The sequence below is a fragment of the Pseudopipra pipra genome, chromosome 12 (assembly GCF_036250125.1).
Source record: "Pseudopipra pipra isolate bDixPip1 chromosome 12, bDixPip1.hap1, whole genome shotgun sequence".
In the NCBI taxonomy this organism is placed as follows: domain Eukaryota; kingdom Metazoa; phylum Chordata; class Aves; order Passeriformes; family Pipridae; genus Pseudopipra; species Pseudopipra pipra.
Genome location: NC_087560.1, coordinates 8,687,430 through 8,710,228, shown reverse-complemented (window position 1 = coordinate 8,710,228; position 22,799 = coordinate 8,687,430). Strand labels below are relative to the sequence as shown.

At 39.9% G+C, this 22,799-nt stretch overlaps 1 long non-coding RNA gene across 2 annotated transcripts in view; it reads right to left on the bottom strand.

Annotated features, from left to right (window-relative positions):
• Positions 1-16,160, bottom strand: part of LOC135420853 (uncharacterized) — a 115,470-nt gene extending 99,310 nt beyond the window's left edge. For both annotated transcript variants that reach the window (XR_010433752.1, XR_010433751.1), the window contains exon 1: positions 12,061-16,160. This is a non-coding gene — a long non-coding RNA (uncharacterized LOC135420853). The remainder of the gene's footprint in view (positions 1-12,060) is intronic.
• Positions 16,161-22,799: the final 6,639 nt, after the last annotated feature.

The window sequence follows — 22,799 nt, the reverse complement described above, 5'->3', positions numbered from 1 at the left end:
CACATCACTACAGCATTAGAATACATTCCATACACTGACTACTCATAAAATTCCCATGTTTAATTTGAAGTTTTATTATTCCCTTAAAAGCACTTAATGGCTCCAGCCCTGCACACTTGACAGAACTCCTGCCACCCGTAACTATTCTCCAGGTTCAGAATTGGCAGCCTGCTGGAGGCCATTTCCAAGCAGGGAAGAAAGCTTAGTGTAGTGAATTCCTATGTTTATGACTGTTCATAAGTCTCTGACTAAGCATTTAGGGCTAAAAATATGGGTATTTACCACTACCTCTTGTTAATGTGTGATGCAATTGATCTAGGCAACAAAGTCAAGCTGAATTTCTCTGGATTCTGGAAGCATAGATTTCAAGGGCTGATTCAAGTCATCCACAAGTCAGAGTCACAAACAATGGGGAACCTTAAGAGACATGGATTCGTGCCTTACTCTCTGCTTGCATGCAACAGGGAAAAAGGCAGAAAACACTTAAATTCCCTTCCTTCATTAAACCTTGTGCATGGAAATGGCTATTGCTCTCAGCCATGATCTCAGGGCTTCTCAGCCCTGAGATCCAAAGGAAGAATGGAAACAAGGAATTTCAGCCAGCAGAAGCTGTTTCAGCACTCATCCTTGCTCCCAGGAAGCACAGAAACCCAGCAAAACCTGATGTTAAATTGTAGAGCTCCTCCTTTCGCTTCCAGCCCCAGCCCTGCCTGGCAAATTGAGTGGCACAAGGAACAAAGTCACTCCTGGATTTGTAAAAGCAACAGAAATTGAAAAGACAAAAGTATCTGTAAATGTTGCCCAAGCAGACATCAGGTCAATTCTTGAAAATCAAGCCTTGTGCTGAACAGAGCACTGCTCCTCAAATAGAACCTGCAGTGAAACCTCACTCAAATCAACTGCACCCCTCAGGTGTTTATGTGTTTCCTTGCTATGGCTTAACAATTTAGAAATTCAAAGTAGAAACTTTTTTACATATCAATTTACAAACAAACCTCCCAAACAAATGGAAAACTGTTAAATGTAAAAAAATTGTTTCATCACAATCAAGTAGATTCACACTTTACAGTACATTCTTTACAACTGAAAAAATCGCACTATTACAATACATGTAATTCAATTGCTCCTGATCCCCTTAATGTGATGATAAGTTGCTTCATTAAAAAATGTTTTTTGCTTCTTAAATGAGGTGTGAGGAAAGGGGAAGTACAGAGAGAAGTAATTATATTTCTAACAGAGAATACAAAACAAGCTAAATATTTCTGCATTAGAACTCAATATGAATTTTTTTCCCATTTTCAGTATTGCAGACTCATTTGCATCTTAAATCAGAATGAAACACTGTAAAAATTTTTTCTGAACCAAAAACTTTAGATAAAAATTCAGCTTCTGCCAGTCAGAATATTTTGTTTTCATATGTCACCAGTTTGCTTTTAGACTTTTTATTTTACTTAATTTTGCTGTAAATTAAGTTTCCAAAGAAAACATCATGACACTGAGCCTTTAGAAAATGACCCAAATCCTGTACAAATGGAAATGTCATTAAAGGTAGCCTGTCGCAGCAAATTATTTCCCACTCGACAAATCCACACATTTTGAAAAAAATAGATTTCATCAAGTTATTTTCAGTCAACTCTCCCTGCTATCAATATCTCAAGTCTGTGAAACATCAGATTGTGCGAAGCTATTACCAATACTGTATGGGTAAATAAGTATCTCCATCTAAATTACTTCATACTTTTTCACACAAGAAACATAAATGCAACAAAAGATCAATCTGACTGTAAATATCCAAATATGTCCTTTAAAAGCCAAAGGAATGTCAGATACAATTTATTTTCAGCCAGTGCAAACTGAGACATTAAGTGGCAATTCTACTTCCATTAGCTAAATCTGGCAAATATGCAACTGTTTAAAGGCATTGTCAATAGCCATTGCACAATTAAGTATTTGTACTGATGCCTTATTAAATTACTCTTTTCAAGTAGGCATAATAAACTAGGAGTTCACTGTACAGATTTTCATGGTGAAAGTCCAGATCACTGGAAAACTTATTTAAAGAGAATGCAGTCCACTGAGTAATGAAGTTAAAGTCAAACGTTTCTGGGCAAATAAATCTGAGCTGTCTTAAAACTTTTTTGGCAGATATAGCTGCAGACAACACTGGTAATGAAAAGGCTTCAGGTTAACAATTTTGGTTTACAGAGTTCCCAGGTAAACTTTCAAATGCATCGCATCTCCCACGTGGTGGGGAATGGAGATCATTACTGTGGGCTGTCAAAAGTGGCCAGGCAGCCAGAGGTAATAACTTGGATCCTTCTTCAAAGTACCATTGGCCTCCCTTGGTTTGATTATATCTTAGGCTACAGTGCCCTGTGGAAAGAGCCACTGTGGCACTGCCCACCTCCAGCTGCAGGAAGAAGTGTTTGGACCTGGCTGCCACCTGCACACCCTGTTGCCTCCCACCCAGCTCAGCACAGCATGTGGGACAAAAAGAAATGTAAATTTGCCTTTCTGCAGTGAATTATTACTTCCCAGGGGCAGGGGATATCTTTGAGGATCAGTGTTTCTAAGGATGGGCCATACTTGCAGTCTCTGGAGGTTGTTTTCCTCAGCCTTCCTCTCCCCTGCTCAGCTACATGGCTGGAGGAGAGCCAGTCCTCCTCCTTGATATGACACAGAAAGCCCCAGCATAGGGACAAATACCCCCACACCAGGCAGCTGCTGGTGACCACCTCACCCTCTGTGCCTGCCAGGCTGATGCCAACAACAGACCAGACTCTGAGGGCATTTCACTCTGTCCACTGGATGGCAATTAAGCACCTTAATTATGCCTTTTTTTTTTTTTTCAAAATATTTATCCTGCTTGCTATCCCATATAAACAGCAATGGCTATACTCAGGTGCTACATTTTCAAAGACCCTTTGTGATGTTCCTTTTTTTTGCATCACTGTCAGGTGCTGAAAGGCACGGAGAATTACCCTCAGCCCCTCAGCTTTGTGCCAATTTGCCACTGTTGAAATGGAACAGCAATAGCCACAGATTGACAAGATGTTTCATGTTGGAAAATTGGAATTTCCTGTCCTCTTCTGGGGCTGGGCAGCTGATTTCTTTACACACAGTGCACACATCCTTCCAAGCCTCAGCTGTGTGCCTGGCTTGGACTGACCTCAAAGGAAGACAGGCATTTATATTTGCAAGCAGATTTTGGACAGTTGCAACACAAAGGCTTTATCTTAAATGTAACATCAAACCACTTACAATATTTATACTTTCCTCAGACATATCATACATTCTTAAAATATTTTTTCTCACTGCATGCACAATGATTTTCTTCTCGTCACAACTTTTTTGAATTATTAGTTTCAGTCCAGTGTTTTTACAAATGGTAAAGTTGCAATGTCCAAAATGCTATACATGGGGTTGTGAATTTATTCTTTTAAATTATAGCTTAGTATATTTAGTCAGTTTGTTTTATATCAAGCATTTATTTAAGTGGTTTTCATTGTATTGACATTTTATAATGCCCTCCTAATATTCTTATTATTGATTTTAATACTGCAATGGTATTATTCATGGTGACACCTATTGGAAAGCAAGCTTCAATTATATCAATAGATGCTATTATTATAACATTGATAACATTAATATTTGATAGTGGCATAAAATGTGATGCATTGGCAATTAACTCATTAATGTAGATATCATTAACCAAAAATGTCAAAGTTGTTGTAATGATTTTTCTGTGGCTTTCTTTAAAAAATTCTCTAATCAGTTTTGTATTTTCAAACGTGTATTACCGCAAAAGTTTTTCTGAAAACTAGATAACATCTTTCCTTTTAAATAAGAAAAGATGAGCTTTTATGGCTCAGAAGATACTGTGAATCTTGCATCAAGAGCATTAGTAAGGAGATACAGTACCTGAAACTCCAGCACAGAATATTCAAAAATAAAAGATTTACCAAAACATAACTGTGCCTTTTTGCTTGTTGCTTAGCAACCAGAATTGATCCAGCAAAAAAGTCACCTGACTGAGGGATTGCTGGTGGCAATATTACTCCATCATTTTTCTTTTTCACACTAAACTGATGAAGGTTCTATCAGAAACAGCTATTAATTGTTTCTTTCTTTTCTCTCCAGCTCCTTAATTATACAGTAAAAACATTTCTATTGCTATTACTGACAGGAAGAGAGCACAATGTAAAGCTTAAATAATTAACAGACTTATTCAAATACATCTAGATCTAAAAGAACAAATACTGCAAGTCACAACTCACTGTCAACTCTGCCATCCCAAAATAACAAATGCAGTGAGCTGTTCATATAGCAGCAGAATAACCATTTTTACCACACCTGCACTGATGGACATTTTGCAATAATCTTTTAAAAACCACAGACTAAGAATACTTGTTGTTTTGATGACTCAGTTGGAATTCACCACCACATTTGTCTTGCTTTCATCATTTCTAAACATTAGCATTTTCATCTGTTGACTGAAAGCACTTCTGGTCCTCTATAACATATATATAAAACACTTTTGATCTTTTAAAATCCTCCTGTCAACCTGGAATCACACAGCCTCTTACATTACCTTGTTCTTGTCCTTAATGGTGACCTGCAGTGAACTCCGCACTCCCTACTTTCAGATGTTCAACATCCTTCCTTTGTTAAAAGCTGCTGATCAAAAAGGAACATTGTGTTCACTGTGTTTCCCTCTATAGCCCCTCACAATCATTTACAGGAATTACACTAAAGCACAGGGTATGGACAGCAGCAATTTCATTTGACCGCATACTGTATTTTTGTTTTGCTTTCTGCAATATTTGATTCCTTAAGCAAACAAGAAAAGGGAATGCATCTTGGTACTTATACACTTGGCCCATCAGGAGCAGTCAAATATAAAGTGGAGTCCAGGAGTGGTAAAAGATTATTCTTTTTACCTGCTTATTCTTTGAAATGAATGCTCTATATAGCTCAGATGACATTTGTCCTTTTAAGAACTGAAGAAATGTTACCAAGATGGAGCATATATCCACTTTCACTTTTCCTCTGTATCATATTCAGATCTGGTAGATGGGATTTGATGCTGTTTCCCATAATGCCTCCATGGCTTTTTCTGTAAAAGCTTAACAAGGACACAGCATCAGAGAGTCTTTAGTGGCTAATACCCGACCCCTTTCTCTCACATTACAGCTCCAAGTGACCATTTTCATGCCAAAAGGTCACCAACATCCCCATCCCCATGGAACCAATGTGCATCAACCTTCTAACCTTTGCCACCGAGAGATGATAGCTATTTGGGCTGCAATCCCTTCATTACAGATGGTCCATATTTTATATTTAGTGTGGGAGGTCAAATTTAGGAAAGCAATTTCTCTTAAAGCTAAGAGTCCCAATAATCCAAGATCTTCTATTGGCTTATGGGTTAGTGGACAGTAATGGGTTTATGGGCAGCTCTAGGTTTTTTTCTCTTCACTGGGGAGGGAATTCCGTCAATCTAAATTTTTAGGATTGGGTGGCTACCATTGTTTATTATTCAATGAGCTCTTATTAGATTGTATCTAAGCACACTACAGCAGGCAGAGAGTATCCTTATAAGCAAGCTCCCAGGCTGGATCAATATCTCAAGGCATTTACAGTCTTCTTGAAACAGATTAAACAACGCTATTTTTTAATTCTGTTTTTAAGGCTTCTATGTGGTCATGCAGTTTTTTAGTGACAAAAGCATTCATCCATTATCATCATTAATCACAAAGCTTAATCAACTGTTAAAGCAGCTTGCATCTTAATACAGAGACCACCTTCAGTGGAAATAGCATTTCACAGCATATCAGAGAAAGATTGAGCAAATCCCACAACCAACAATAAAATTCAAAAATGGTGGCGGAAGGATATCTGCTCTACATTAAGGGGGAACATTTTGATCCAATTTTCTATTGATCTTTGTAAAAGATTATTATAGTCCCAATACTGCAAAGATTTAGGCACATCCTTAAATTCATACAGCAAGGCCCAAGCCAGCGAAGCATTTGAGGGCATCGTTACCTTCAGTGCTGCCCAGGACAGCATTCAAACATGTGCTTTACTTGCTGGCAAATGACAGATCCATACAGAGAGTTTGGAGTGCAAGGTTTATAACCCATGACACTGTTGAACAATTTCAGTTCTTAGTGCAGTCTATGGCTAAAAATCTCTCAGTCCTGCAAAACTATTTCAAGACACAAAAGCAGTTTTGAGGCTTCCTGTGAATAAGCAATTTGAAAGCAATTTGCTACTGTCTGTATGATCAGGTTCTCCATTAGCCACAAATATTCAAACTAGTCTTGGGGAAACCTGAATTTGTCCAAGATAGCACTGACCAAAGCTCCTTGTTAAAAAATAAAGCTTGCTACAATCAGAGAGCAGAAACAACATAGGGTCATTGCTTTGGGAAGAACTAGTGACACGCTCTTCCTATGGCTTCTTTCTGCTGGGTGAAGTATCCTTAGCTAAATTCATATCCTTTAAAAGGTTTACACCAGCAGTTTTTATGTTTCCAGCTTTCTCCTTTAATAGCAGCTCAACAGATTCAAAGAGGACATCCATAAGCAGACACTTCAAACAATGAATATCCTTTGTGATGAACACCCTGGACCCAAGACACCCAAGATCACAACAGAGTTTTGAAAGCAAGTTTCTCAAATATTTATTTGCACCTACATTAGCCTTTTCTGCTTACTGAAACCTACATATAAAATTTCAACGAGCCTGACTGATTCACTGGGGAGCTGCCCTTGGCCACCTGCCCACCAGGTGCTCTGCTGGGAACACAGCCCATCCTGCCTGGAAATACAGCCCCTCCTGCCGTGGTGTGCCCCCTCCTCGCCTCATGAATACGGTGCAGCTGGGTGTGCACAGATGATTTGGTGAGAAGGAAGAACTGGACTTCTAGACACACTTAAGTGTCAGAAGATGCAGCTTTAATGCCAGTGAGGTTTTAAAATAGCACCTAGCCTTCAGTGCCAGGCAGCTGGGCCGTGGGGAGTATCTGCACACTTACTGGACTCCCCTGTGTATCAGAGAGGGGGCAAATGGGAAGCATATGTTAAATAACTTCTTAAGACCATCTTGATCCATTAAAGGAAAAGCTGCAAGGAGCTGCTGCCACATGTTTGCCTTAAGAGTGCCTGGAAACACCTGTGGGTTCAAACTGGACATTTGGAGAGCATGGGATGGAAACTGTTGGTGATAATGGCAATTCTGGAAATAACACTGGGCTGATCTGACCTCTGATACAATCCCACTCTGATCAATAGGGTTATCAGAATTTTTAAAAAAGTGAGTCTGGTCAGCTTCACACTGCATTTCTGTAGCAGTGCAAAGGGGGTCAGTTTCTTTAATCTCTTTTAAAACATCTTCCATCACCCTTTTTCCCCGGTAAAGCTGTGCCTGCACAAAGCCACCACAGATAAAGGGACCAGAATTGCCTTGCTGTTGTTAACACGTCCCTGATGTTGCTTTTCCTTTCTTTCTTAGGCTCAAATATTACAATTTTGGTAATATTTTCGTACAACACTTCCGTAATTTAAAGGAAACATCATACAGGAAATTTCTATTCATTTTGCCTTTAATATTCTGTTATCCAAAAACTAAAATGGTGTTCTTCGAAGCCATGTTACCCCAAAGTCAATGAACATAGGTAGGCATTCATCAAACATAATTAAGCCAGTTATCCAGGTTTTAGGGCTCCTAATCATATTTCAGATTCCAGCAGCAGTTTAAGACCAGATACTTCCTCAGCAGAACGTGGTACGGGGCCCTGGACACACGGCACAGGCACAGCCTGAGCTGCACAACAGGCTGGAGGCTGTTCCTGCTGTCACAGAGAAGAGCTTTTCATTTTCTTTAACTACTGTACAATATGCTAATGACGGAGAGTAATTTACAAATTTTTTAACACATTTGCTGAACTAAAATTTATTTCTATAGTATTTGTGCTATGGTCTCCTTGGAACACACAGACTGTTGCTGTGTTTGACTGTGTGCAGGATCTCACACAGCAGTGTCCCAGTCCCTGCCAGGGTATCCCAGCTGCTGTCACAACTCACCTTTTCTGACACATTATGGCAATTCCTTTTATTTTTGGTCTGTTATTCTCACGTTCAGTGAATGATCTCTGTAAAAGCTGTACTGTGCAACTAAAACCATCTGCCCTGCTCTGCACTTACAGACACATTCCTGCTTCAAGGTCTACAATACAAGCCATCATAGCTCAAAGTGGTTAATATTAAAATGATGCCCCGTGAAGGTACGATGGGTGTGGACAGAACCAATTTGTTTATACAATTGTGTTTTGCCACAGGGTAAATTAAGTTACAGGGTATTCATCAAAATTGAATTACCACAGTGAGAGCTAACAATTTTCCAAAGACATTGTGACATGAGCACAAAGCTGCCCATCAGCCACGAGGAATCGCTGTCGTCTCGCAGGCTGCAGCTGAATTACTCACCAGAACAACTAGACAAAAGCAATCCTCAGAAAGGTGGAAGTTGCCAACCAGTGGAAAACAGTGACAGGTCTAAAACTGTGTTTATTGCTTATTTAGAAGAGCCAGGAGAAGGGAGAGAGGGAGAGAAAGAGAGTCCTTCCATGGGTGGGATTGTTCATGGGAATGAGCAACAGAGACATCTCAAGGTGAGGAGAGTTACTGTTCTGGTGGGACAGGCAGGACTTCTCTCCTGAAATATTTCTGGAAAATCAGATTTTCAGTTGACCATTTCCTCTTTATTTTTCTTTTCAACACTTGAATGAGGGGGGAGCAAGAAACCCTCTCTCTGACCTCACCTTTCTCTACTGATATGGAGATAAAAGCGAGGAAATTATTGTGTCTGAGTACAGGAAAATTTAGGAGGGCAAATAGGGACAGGTGAAGATTCTAGCCCTCATCTTCGCTCAAGTCATGGTGTAAAATAGAGAAGATGATTTTGGAAAATAAATAAGTGATGTGAGTGTGGAGACCACATTCTAATTTATCTTTAGGTTTTTTTCTATAAGAAACTTTGTTTTGCTAATCATCCTTACTCGAGAGAAAAACTGAGGCATAAACTCCCCGTTTAAATGGCATTTTATAACTAAAAAACATGTTTAAAGTGTAAAATAATTTCAAGAGCATTGAAATATTGTTGTTGGAAAAGACATAAAAGTTGAGAGCCTAACTTCTTTTCTCCTTAACTTTTTTTAAAAAAAAATATATCTGTCACTCCACTTTTCTTAAGGAAACAGAAAATGAAAAGGTTTTTCAAAAGGACAGGTGTTCTCTTATGCTTTCAAAGCAATAAAAAATTCAAAAATGTTTGTCAAAAAACATTCTCTTTTTTAAAAAATAGAAGATTACATTTTATAATTTAATCTTGGTAACAATCATATTTCTACCTGCTAAAAGTACCTTGCTTAAAAATATTGTAAGCCCAGCTTACAATACAACCTGCTCAGGCTTGGAGAAGAGCAGAGTGGTTAAATCAAACCTCTCTTGAGCTGTGCTTCAGCCCTGAATGAGTCCCCGGGAACAGACTGGAGCTGCTCACCATAACCCCTGAGATGTGCTGGGTGTCCCCTCCGTGACACCAAGCGTGGTGCATCCCTGCACTGCCTGGAGTGCAGTGTTCCTGCTGGAGTGCAGTGTTCCTGCAGGGAGCCACATGGGTGGCTGCAGGGAGTGGAGCTCTTCAGGGAAAGCTCATAGATCAGACAGCCTCACAGGCCATTCCTCAGAAGGGAAACCACCTGGGCCAGGGCAGGCAGGATCCAGCCCCCCCAGCAGGATGACCAGGGGTGCTCAGACACCAGCCCTCAACACAGGACCTGGGCAGCCCTTCCCTGAGCTGCACTGCTTTGGGATAACAGCCACCACCCAGTCATTTGCTGGCTTCCTGAATCGTTGCAAACTAAAGAGGTTTCATAAGACTCTCCAGTACAACAAATCTCCCATTAGAAAAAACTATTTAGAAAACTGCATTACTGGGGCTTGGTAGGATAGATTTTGTTTTTAAAGGATAATCATGTGTCATTTCCTTGGCAGGTAGGACATTAGATCTGGAACTAAAAAAGAAAATCAAACATATATCTACCCCAATCCAAAATTTACATCAGCAAATCTAAGCAGTCCAGGAAGGGAGTCCAGGCTGCAGGGGCACACCTTTCTGTGTGAACAAGTTGTGCTCAGCCTGGAGCTTATGGCTGCTCTCCCCTGGGGCTGGCACAGAGGTGGCCCTGCAGAGCTCACACCCAGTGCCCTCCCATTGCCTGCCAGGGGGAGCCTGCACTACTCTGCACTACCTCCCGAGGCCATTTTCCTTCTGCTGGGGCTCCTGGCTTTCCTGCTGAGGGTTTCTGATGGAAAGGCTGGAGTGTGCTGTGGAGCAGGGACAGCAGAAGAGCTGATGTGCTGCCAGGCTGGCAGGGGCACTGAGCAAACACTGCTGGGTCACTGAACCTGGCACGGCTGTGTCAGACCAGCTTCTGTGACCCTGAAACACAAATTCCTCCCAGGTATTGTGCTGACAATGTTCCTGGCACAGTGGGAGTGCTGCAAACTGTTACCTGCTTTGTCAAGGGTTCCCTCAGGGAATTTAGCAGTATTTGGCTTTTTGGGATGAGCAGGATTGCTGCTCCTTTGCTCTGATGGAAATGGACCTATGCTACGCTGTATATATTACTGATGCCATACTGGTGCCTCAAGAGATGTTGACTGTGCACATTTACATAAATCTAAAAATAAATAAATATACTCACAAGCCTCCTCAATCAAAATATGCCACAGACAACTAAAAGATCTTGAATCAAATATTAATGTTGGAGATTTCTCCAGCCATTTTGTAATGCTTCCAGCTATCTTTATTACACAGTGTGTAATGCACTACCTTATTTTAGTCCTGAGCTATCAGGAGTATCATCTTTTTGATGGCCTCAAACTGGCTTAATAAAACTGGTCCTCCTTTGAGTGCTCAGGAGCAAGTACTTAAGATGGAGATGTGATAGCACCAGCAGGCTGTGGCAGTCCTGATCAGGACAGTGCTTGCTGAGCCACAAGAAGGAATTGTTACTCATTAAAGGTCTGTTACTCTGGCACAGCAAGTCGCATGTCTTATCCTGAGACAGGTGAGAGGACTGTGAATGTTTTCCCACATATCTAAAATTTATCCTCAAGTTACACTGGTACATATCATGTCTGTCAAGTTTTTTGCCTCAAACCATTCTTGTTCTTTTTACCTTCTGCAGTTTCCCCACTATTAATTGTACTGAGTAGTTCCTTTGCTGCATTGTGTCCTTTTCCTTACATTGCTATAAAGTTCCATATCTTATGAAAAGGTCTCAGATTCACATTTTCTAAATAAAAGAGAATGTGATATTATACTCAGTGTCGGCAACCACAAGAGATAATGAATCTGTTTAAAAAGAATCCCATGCAATTCCCTTGCAAATATGAGATTTGCAACATCACTATGGGAACAAACCCAAGTCACCGGGCTTTCTAAATTTAATGAGGTTCAAATGTCCAAGGGCACCAGCTTTCAGGGGAAGAAGCAATGTCAGAGCATGCAGAGAAACGGATAGTGTTTCTTAAGCAAAGCAAGAAAAATATCTTGAAAGAGGTTTCCCCCTTGAAGTGAATCAGGTGAAGTTACTGGTAAGGAGGCAGTTGTAAATGTTCAAAGGGGATTAGATTCTTCCACAGATCGTGACTTTTAAGTTCAATCAGTGCAATATTATTTATGACAGTTATAGACCTATATGGCAATATCTCAAGAAGGAGAATGATTCATCAATTCCAACACTGCTTCTTCCGGAGACCAAACTGCAATGCAGCACATCACAAGACACACTATTAGGTAGGAAGCAAGAAATCTTCAAAACAGGAATGATGCAGAGTCCATTCAATCAGCTTAAAGATTTCTATTGCCTCCAGTAATCTTTGGAGAAAGGCAGCTTTGAAAACAGAAAAGTCTTATTTGTTAGAAATTCCTTTTTCTGAAGATGGCATTCTATGGTGGATTACTTAAAATGAAGCAACCAATACTTACACCCTGGTGTATTTCAGTGCTTTCTCTGCAGAGCTCAGTCCCTGGGGCCCAGAGAGGAGCGTTTCCTTATCACCCTGTGGCCACCAGGCAGGCTGAAAGTAAAGCTTCCTCAAAACTAACTGACCTCACTTCAGATCAAATATTTGCAGCTATACCAGCTGCTTCCATGGTGGTATGCAAATACCAGCCTAGGCTACTGCCTGTCCCATGGGATTGCTGGGCAATATTGTTTCCTTCAGCAGACATCCCAACTCTCCTCTGTGCTTGCCTGTGCCTTTCCCACCCTGGGCAAGATAGAAGTGGGCTCTTTGCAAGCTGCTTGTGAATGGGAGTGGGATTTGTCATAAAGCTACAGCCTCGGTCAAGTCCGAGAGTCATTCAGTGCACTACCCACGCATCAATTAGGATTTCTAAAATGCAAGACACTGAGGGAAGTCAGATGGTATCCTCTGAGAAAGGTACATTGCTGCTTCAGATGCAGCTTTAAATGTGTTCTTTGTTCAGGTAAGTCCATGTCTTCAGTTTTATAGTCAAAGCAAGTCCACAGTCATCTACCATTTCTTCTCCAAATATTTACACTTTTTTTCTCTGTTTGATATATAATGCACTAACACTGTAAAGCAAACACACATGAGTGGTGCACCTTGTTTCAGTACCACATCTATCTTCTGCTAGATAGCAGCAGATGATCAGGCTTCTACAGGCAATTTGTCAGTGAAGAAGATGCAGTGAGGTGTTTCCAGGAGACATTACAATGCATCTTGTTTTATTTATACATATTCACATTAATTCCAGAACAGAGATGCTACAACAGTACTTGGGGCAATTCTCCCTAGCAGGAACCTCAGCCCAGTGGCTCTCGCTGTTCCCAGTGATAAATGATGTTCATGACACCAGCCCAGAGAAGAGAGCAAGTTCTCCTGCACTTGTGGAGCCTTTTCTACCTACATTGATGGCTCTATACCAAATGCTTAAGCATGAACTAATAACACAGTATTATCTCCCTCAAACTGGCTGTTTGCTCACACAGAAAGAAAAGAGCCCACGTAATAGTGACACCTGGTGACACCTATTGTTTTGCTTACACACACACACACCTCTTTTTCCACAGATTGCACTGAAAACTCCTAACTTAGGCTAAGTGACCGGGGTAGAACTATAAAACAACATTCAGGTATAAAGGATTTGCATTGATGTCTTATTCTTTGCTCTTTCTTTTCTTTTTGACCCTGCTAACCTTCATCAAATGGTTTACCCACTTTACTATCACGTTCAAGGGGATGTGCAAGAGACCACATGGTCCACCTGGAAACTAAATTTGTAGACACTGATAAAAAATGAAAAATGAATTGCATTGCCATCAGTTAAGTCTTTCTGTAGTCCACATTCCCTGAGCTGAGGACAGCACGTTCTTTGGAAGGGATTCTGCAGACTTCATGGTTAAATGATAGAAAGTTATTCTAGTATAAAAACTCAAGCATCTAAGCCTCCAAGTTTTCTTGTAAAGTTTCTCTGCCAATATATTCTCAAAGTGACCTCATTTTTGTAGTAAAGAAGATGAAAAAATCCTGGATGTGTCGGGAGGATACTAATAATAACTGATACTATTAGACATTGATCTCCACTTTTTCAAAGTGTTTGCTGGGAAGTGCAGGGATTATTGTCATATACTCTGATGTTCTGGTACTGTAAGTTATCATTTGTGTCCATTATTAAATTAGCTCACCACTGTGGTGGAAATCACTACTTCTATTCTTTGGTAACTACACTATGAGTCATCTAGGCCGTGGATAGTGTAAAGTCCTATTGGAAAATCCTCTAAAAATTATGTTGTGAAAAATACACATCTTTCTGCCCCAAAGGGAACTACAGTGGAAGGGGAATTAGTTTTTACCTTTTATTTAGATATGTTCACAAAAGTGTGTGGGGAGGTGAGCAAAATGTCAGTGCAAATACAGTAGCAGAAACCACATTTCCAAGCTTTGACCACTTAACTGTTTCCCAAGGGATGTTTTTACTGGTATTTTGTTGAACTCAGTCATTATGCTTCCTGTTATGAACTGGTAAAAGAAAAGATTATAATATGGTTATGTGAAAGGAGAAAATAATGAAGTGCATCTCAGCACAAAGAAAAAAGAGAGAATGGCAAGTGTGAAAAGATCTTTTTCTTTTCTTAATTCCTCCAGCTTTTTTTTTTTTTTTGTTTTTTGTAATTCCCTTATTTCCTTGTTCTTGCACCTCGGATCCTACCAGTCATTTCAGGCACATTAAGACTAACAAATGTGTCGTGTTGTCCATGCTCCAGTCTCTAAGCAGAATGTTTCTACCCTCTACTCAGCACATTACTGTGCACAACCTACCTCAGCTGGAAGGTCCCTGCTTGCATGCAGGGGACTGCCCAGGTAATGACTCCTGTGCTCTCAGAGCATGGGGACATAATAAAGATGGACCTGGAGACAGGCTTCTTATTGAAGAATAATGGAGAGGTCACCCTGAATGCCTGTTGCCAAGAAGGGCTGAGCTAGGGTCATTAATGATAATTAATCATTAATTAAACTGGGCATGATACACTGGAAATAGCATGTTAGCTACTCCATTCTCTGGGAAATCTCCTCCTTTAAGTTAAACTGGCTCACACAGCAGTTGTGCTTCCTGTGTGAAAGACATGTCACTTATATATGATCCCAAGCCACTCAGTGAAGTTGTGGAAGCAACAATCTTCTTGCTGATTGAATTTTCACTTAATTTAATTTCACTGGAAATCACAGATGGTGTCACCCAGCAGCTAGAGGCTAAAAAGGGGCACTTTACAAACTGAATAAAAAACTTATTAAGTTATAATAAGCACCAAAAGCAAATGGAGGTGAAAACTTTACTGTAAACAACATATTTACTCTACACACACAGTGATACTAAAATTAAATTTCGTTTTGTTTCAGACTTTAATCATGCTCTTGGCAAAGCAAATAATTCTAATATGATTCAAACCCCTGGTTTCTTATGAATGAGACTGGAAATGGAGTAAAGGAGCACAACAATGTTAAAATATAGAGAAGTGAGAATGGCTCGAATGCAAAAAGTTTAGTTACCTAATTTATTTTTACATGTGAGAAGAAAATAAAGATAATAAAATATTCTTGTCCGGTGCAGGCCACTAAACTTTCTTTCCCAAATGAGCAGAGAGAGTGTGGTCAGTGGAATAGGTTGCTTTCAAGATAGAAAACTGCAATGTGTGAACTTGCACTTCCATTTCTCACCAGTCTTTCCCCATCTCTTGGTGAAGTGAGCGGCAAATTCCCAAGGTGTGGGACGTGTTCCCCAAATCAAAACAGCCTTCTTGTAAAGTCCTGAGTGTCCCAAGCATGTGCAGGATACATTCTGTCCCTCTGCAGCCCAGGTAATGTGCAGCTTTTCTGTGGTTTTAATACCCACCTATCACTCCTTCTCAAAATGACACACTAGTTACTTGATGGCACTAAGGGCTGTTAATATTAGCTGGGATATAACATGTCTGTGGGAGAAACTTCAAAGGGACAGACAAAGGCTTACTTTTCCCTCTGTGTAAACTGGGAAATGAACATCTGCCATTATTGGAAATGAAGAAAATCTTTCTGCCATCAAACGGAACACTATGGTCCCTCCTCTGATTTTCTACATGATCATTTTTGAAGAAAGGAATAATAAATTTTAAGATAAACCCTGCTCACAAGTTGTGTTATTTATTCACCCAGTTAACAGCCATTTCCTGTAATCAGTATAAACTGATCAATCTGCCATAATGAGAATGGAGCCAGCAGCTTCCTGGCCAGGAATGAGCCTGTGTCTCTTCTAATCTGCAGACATAACATATTGGAAGAGAAGATCACTAAATTCCCACATGCTAAGCAGTGAAAACACAGCAGCTTTCCCCTCTGCAGGTAGATGGCTAAAATAATGTATGAAGGCAATAATTCTTGGGTCTTGTATAATTAGCGATATAAGAAAATGAGTGTTTTCTAACACATGCTTGAATTATTAATTAATTAATCCTGACACTAAAAAAAAGTACTTTTCAGTTTCCACTGTAATATAACTGCTATGACTAATGGATGATGCTTAAAAACAGATCCACAAAAGTATTAAGAGCAGTGATTTTTGACCCTTCATAGAAAAATGCTTTTATTAGTGCTGTAAATACCTCTACTGAACACATGGACGGGGGTAAACTACTGAGCAAATGAGATTTAGTGGAAAAAAAAAGGGGGATCAAATAGTGCTTTGTTCCTACGGAAGAGTAAATCAGTAAATAACGCAACAAAAAATCCTGCTCCTTGATTCCAGGAGGCCCCATGGGCTGCCCTCCTGTAGTGGAACATTTGTTGGTGAGCACAGAGAATATGTTCTTTTTTATGACTGTTACGTGATTCAAAATAGGCAAGGAGTGACTGAAATATGTGTTGAAAAGACAACACTATCATAAAAATATTTTGAAATCTGTCATCTTTACATTTCTAATGTGGACTTTTGTTTACAAATAAAGACCAGTAAACATCCAGAAATTATTTTGGGCCACTGCATCAACACCTCTGTTATTTGCTTGTAAAATAAACCTAGATTTCTCTCTGTCTTCTTTTTTGGGGTCACTGTGTGGGCTCTGAAAAATATGACATGTTCAGAGAGTTCCTACACTCAAAATATATATTTCTTATTTCAAAACATTCATTGCACATCGACAGGAAATATTCCCCCAGCCCCAACGATTTTAGAAGCTTTTACATTAAAGTTGCTTCACTGCTCAGTGTTCGCTTCTTACAGAGTTTCCTGTCTGTTACCAAGAGACATCACGCTGCAAAATGAAAAGCATCTCCATACAAACAGTGACTCAATGTCCACATTCAACCAAATAAGGTGTGAATTTCAATTAATTCCTTTTCAACCTTAAGGGTCTGATACCATATAAATATCTGCAGGCATTTATGCTTAATATTGGGACTAATTCTGCTGCAGTCAATCAGCTTTGGTGGGTAAGTTATATGATGTGTATTTGTACGTATTTGCCAGAACAAACTTTTGGGAAAGCAAATTTCAGTAGTAAGTGAATAAAATTCAATATCAATTAAGCTTCTTCATATTTGCTAATTGCAGGTTTCATCCGGACCAATGCATGCATTCTGATTTATTTACCCCTTAAAGCTAAAGCTGCGCTACTCAGTGCTGCAAGACAGAAAAAAACCCATTGTTTACTGAAATGTATATTAAAATTGTGCCAGAAGTTATTTTACTGATTTTTTACTGAAAAATAGACAGCACTCAGTGTCAAAAATACTGTGTTGAATTAGTGTTTACAACCCGTGATTGCTGAATGTGTGTTGCTGAATCTGTGAAGGACCAGGCTGTTTCTAGGACTCTGTACACATCAAATTGATTCCTCAGATCAGATACAAATCTTCCTTGTCTGTGCATTCCCATCCACAGCTGCACACACCCAAATAAGAGCAAAATCCTGTAAGTGTTTAAAAAAACCCCCAGATCCTGAACGCAATGCTTTGGGACCAAACCAGAAAGGAACAGTCTTTAATTATATGATCTGACAGGATTTTTTGTCTCCAGGGAATATTCCCTGGTTACTAAGAGTGAAGGGCCCTTGTTAGATACCTGAAAATTGAGAGCTACCAAGAACTGGAGGATTGCTGACAGCCCTACCACTGAGGAGGCGCTGAGAGCTGATAGTGTTTTAGCCTCCTACGACCAGGCAGCATAGCAGGATGCTGCCTCTGCCTGTAATCATCCCCATCCAAGGGACATCAGCTGTGGCTTCACCTTGCTAAACAGCAGCTGGCCTCCAAGGAACAAACACTTCCTTACAAATACCAGCTCACCCTCACATACATTTCTATGCACAGGGGGACATTGAGTTTCTAGGTTGAAAAGTGCTGTTAGAATGCAAAGAATTCTTAATATTGAAATTATGAGTCTAATAATTTATATGCTGCTTTCTTATCATCTTGCAAAATGTCCTCAGCAGCAAATGTTAGAAGTCATGACATTAAATGTTCTTTAGAGGAGCGCACTTTTCTTTAACAAATAAGACTCCCCCCCTAAAAAGTCACTGGCAAAAACTGCAGCATGCCCAAAAGGGGCAGGATCTGCCAGTTAGCAGCTTTGAGAATATGCAGTTCATTTCAGCTGTGCTACCCTTGATGAAATCTCCTGTGATAAATCATACAACTCAGACGTGTTTCACTTGTTTGCCAATGAATTTGAAAAAGGGCTTATAGCAGTTAGGAGTGTAAATACAATTAGATTTTAAAATTATTCAAGAATCATTTTAAAGGTCCCCTGAGATTTCCATGTTAACGCAAATGGATTTTGCTTTCTGTCAGGATTCAGCTGCTTCTAGGAAAGCAGGCAGGTAATATGACACCTACTCCTACGTGAGAATTTGTGGACAGATCTAAATTACTTAATTACAGATCACCACTGTAAACATTTAGCAATGTGCTTTTAAGATAATGAAAAGCGTATTCATCTTAGTTTTTAAAATCTCAAACACGGCTACATTTACAAATTCACTTTAGCACACTATAAATATCCTTTGTCTTTACACCAACAGCCCTGGTCTAATTCTGCATGTGTGCATCTGATGCCTGCTCTGTGGCTCTTCCCCTGCTTTGCATCCCCTGTTGTGTCAACACTGTTTGATGTTGCTGGGGGGAGAGGGCAAGGGTCAATTCTTTTACTGATGAGATGTAGCTGTTGGCTCCGCGAGATTAGGTTAGACCAAAGTTGGAAGCATGCAGGAAGGTAAAAAAAAGACTTCCCACTTCTAACCAGTACACACTTTCTCATCCTGTGGGGATGAGTGTGTCCAAACTGAAGAAATCAGCACTGCAACACAACTGGCTTCACTGGTGTATTGGAAAACACAAACGGGGATGGGAACATTTGAAAACGTTGCCTCTTGCAGAGGTCCAGCACCTGCTTACCAGCCCCAGGCCCATCTGCCCAAAAGCCTATTTTGGGAAACAGTGTCACCTCCTCACTTCTTCCACTTCACTCTCATATCCAGCAGCATTTAAAATGCATCAGGAATTGCACAAAGAAACTATTTGCCATTGATTAGCAGTGCACATGTTTTTAAAAAAGTTTTTTTTTTTCCTGTGTGGCTTTTTTTTTTTTTTTTTTGGTAATCATGTTTGGAGAAATTTCCCCACACAGAACCACTATTTCCTAGTAATGAATAAGATCAGCACTTGTGAGTTCAAGCTGGCAAATTGCCATTATCTCTGAACTGATGCACGAAGAGTCCAAGCATAGAGCTAAACCAGGGACAAATCAAAAAACAAAAATTCAAGAAGGAAACATGGGTTCCATGTTTTGAACTTCTGAAAACCTATAGCAGTGCTCCCTGTCAGTTTGGTGGTGGACGTGCCTGCTGGCTACACCATCCCTTTCTGATATGCCCAACTGAGCTCTAAGAAGGAAAAGTTAGAACTTGGCAGCACAAAGTGCCGGTAACTCAAGCAGCAACAAACACCATCAGTTCCTGAGAGTCATTCTGCAATGAGCAGAAACACCAGCAAAACCCGAGGAATTAATGAAGAAAAAAAACCCTGCCTTTTTTAACAGAGTGTAAAAGCTGGTTTTGATGGAGCTCTCCTCCCTTTTTTGCCCTCTAAAAATTTGCAATTGCTTATTCCAAATCTCAATCTAAATAAAGATGTAAGGGAGCACTTGCTTTCTGCAATTCTGTTTTTAATCTGCAATTCTAAGTAATTCCAGTTTTGGCCCATCTCTAAGGAAAAGAAAATAGAATACTACCCTTTACATTAATCCACAGATAAAGAAGAATCTGTGTAAGAATAATTTGATCACAAACTATTGATGCAGCGATCATTTTTTGCTCTGGGTTTGGGCAGCACCTGTCAGTGAAGAGTCCTGATTCAGGACTGAGGCCTCCAGATAATATGGATGAGTGCTGGCTGGCTTCCTGCAGCAGCAGAGCAGCTTTTCAGAAGATAAAGAGAATAAGAAAAAGGCTTCTCAGAAACTAACTGCTAGAGGATTGTTTTTGAGTAGCTAGAGATGAGCAGTCCAGATATCAGCTGACAAATATTTATTGCAGAAGTTCCAAGAGTTAAAAGCTCATTCCTCTTAAGTAGCTGGACATGATATTTCTTCTGATTTTTTCTCATATGCTATTTCTTCACCTCCACATGAGATATCATGGGAATTTTACCAGCCTTAACCTCTTGTCTCCCCACAGCTCTACCCCAGGTAGGAGTTGACCTTTGCTAAGTGTTCGAGCTGCCTTTAATGAGGGAGGATGTGTGTTGTATATAGATCTTTCTGAAAATCCATGAAAAAAGGCTGTTGCCCAGTAACAAATGGTCCAGTTTAGCTTCTTTTGCTCATGATGAGAAATGCCCATCCTTTCAGGTGGTCCTGTTGTTTCCCTTCTCTTACCTGAGCAAATAAACATGACATAAAGTGGATGAAGGTATAAGGCAGGGCAGGAGGCTCTGTGGATGGTTTCTCCAAAGCAGAACAACCACAGGGCTCTCCAGCAGACCTGGTTTAACTGAGTAGTTGATTTTCCTGGGATTTTCCTGCATTCATCTTTGCTATACAGTGACATATGAGGCAGACACTTGACCTACGCCTGCTATTTAATTAAACGCACTTGTCCACCTTTTTTCTTTGTGTCCGTGTCACGATCCATGTAAGGATAGACAAAATACAGTGTTGTTAATAGGCAAAACTTATGAAGCTTAAATGGAAGATTTGGCTGGGTGTCTTTAATTAAATGGGCATTAATACTATGCAACATCCTAACTGTGAATGTGAAGGCATTAAAATAATTAACTGGTCTAATCTAGGTTTAAGAGGCTTGAAAAATAGGTTGAAAATAGGTGCCAGTGTGACAGTATATCCCTGTGAAGGTGACCTTAGTTCTAGACATTGGAGCAGCCTGCAAGCGTCCCTGCACATGCTGTGGACACAAGAGTACATAGCTGTGGCACCAGGATGGTGAGTGCTGACACAGAAGGAAGCAGCAACTGTTTAATCACCCATTTGATTAATCTAACTAGCAAATATGGTGAAATTTATTCAAATCACTAGAATATTGTTCACGTTTCATAAGACAGATTACATGTTTAGAACTCTCTTTACAGCTGGTCTTTAGTCATAAATGTAGGAAGACATTTTGTCAAAATGATATTTTGTTCTGACCTTGTAAATAAGACAAAAAGACTGATAAACAACTGATCTTTGCTTGCTGACAATCACACGATGTGGGTGAGGGCTCCAAGAAGCTCATATCTGTGTCACTTAGGAAACTACCATTGCTTTTTCTGTGTGTTGGCTCCTGACAGCAAACCCCAACTCCATGAAGAAAACAAACAATCCAGCTGTAAACAGACTCTTGCCACAGAAACACCATGTTCAGTATGAAACATCTCATTTATGCTTGCTTGGCAAAGTTGTTGTGTAAAAAGTAGGGCTGCTACAAAACTGAACATGGAAAATGATAATTAAAGGCATTTTTTTTTCTTTTTTGCCAATTTGTTCAAGAAATCTTAGGATCTGCCAACATTACCAGGTAGTGCAGCATAACAGAAGTAGCTCTGAAGAGTAAAACAGTTGTTTCAATGATGTCCATTCCACACAACTGTGTGATGAGTCAACCAGCTCTAGTCTGACCCTGTGATTTGCATTGCTTGCATGTGTGCCTGAAGAACATCTTTTGGCCAGCTAAAGTTATTTCTTCACAGATCACAAACGAAAGGAAGAAAGAAGAAAGCAGCTCAGGTATTCTCCCAAAGCTCTGAGCACTCTCAAAGAAACTGTTTGACTCCATTAAAATAAACAATTTCCACGAAGGACAAGTGAACTGCTGTTACTGGACTTCAGTGTTAACACCCACTGAGCACATGCATTCTAGACCTTCTGGACAAAACCGACCCTTTGTTTATCAATCTAAATAGAGCAACAAGAAGAACAAACAAAGCCATTTGGTTTTACCTCCCTGAAGAGGACTGTCAGCATCACAAATCTGTTCAAACTGGAAGGTCATCAGTGAACAGTCAGATCTAGTAATTTTTTTTTGCATGGGAGCTTAAATTCTGAGTAAATTAAACTGTGACCATGCAAATCCCACTGCTCTTAAACAACACATCCTAAATTATAGTACATAACAACAGTCATTAACGCCTAGAAGATTTGATCACCCTGTTAACTCTGGGATGCAAAAAATTCAAACCACTATAGTTAAAGCAAAAAGGAGAGAAAAGTGCACCTCTAAACCCTGTGGTGATCTCAGTTGCCCAGAGTACAGTGGCAATCTGCAGGATTTTTGTCTTTATTTATCGGACTGCATAATCTAATTATCTCTCATTAGTCCAAAGCTGATTATTTCATTTATCTTTGTATATGTGACAACAAAAGGCTCTCTTTAATTAAGCAGATCAGCAATTAGCTGTTGTTTTATAGGCAGTTTTAAACATCCCTGTACAAATAGCATGCAGCATGATTGTAATCAGATGCTCAGAGAAGAGTTGTAGATGAGGACATTTTGATTTACAGCCCCATTTAGTTTAAAGCTGCCTTGGCAAATCTAACTCCAAAAGCAAAGGCTTATAAGATATGGCCAAGTTGCCAAGCACCCCTGATGGAACAAAGAATAACTGAGACAAGATCTGCCAGTGAAATTCAGTGAGATCTGCAGAGGAACCTTTGTGGGCTCACCCTGAAGAACA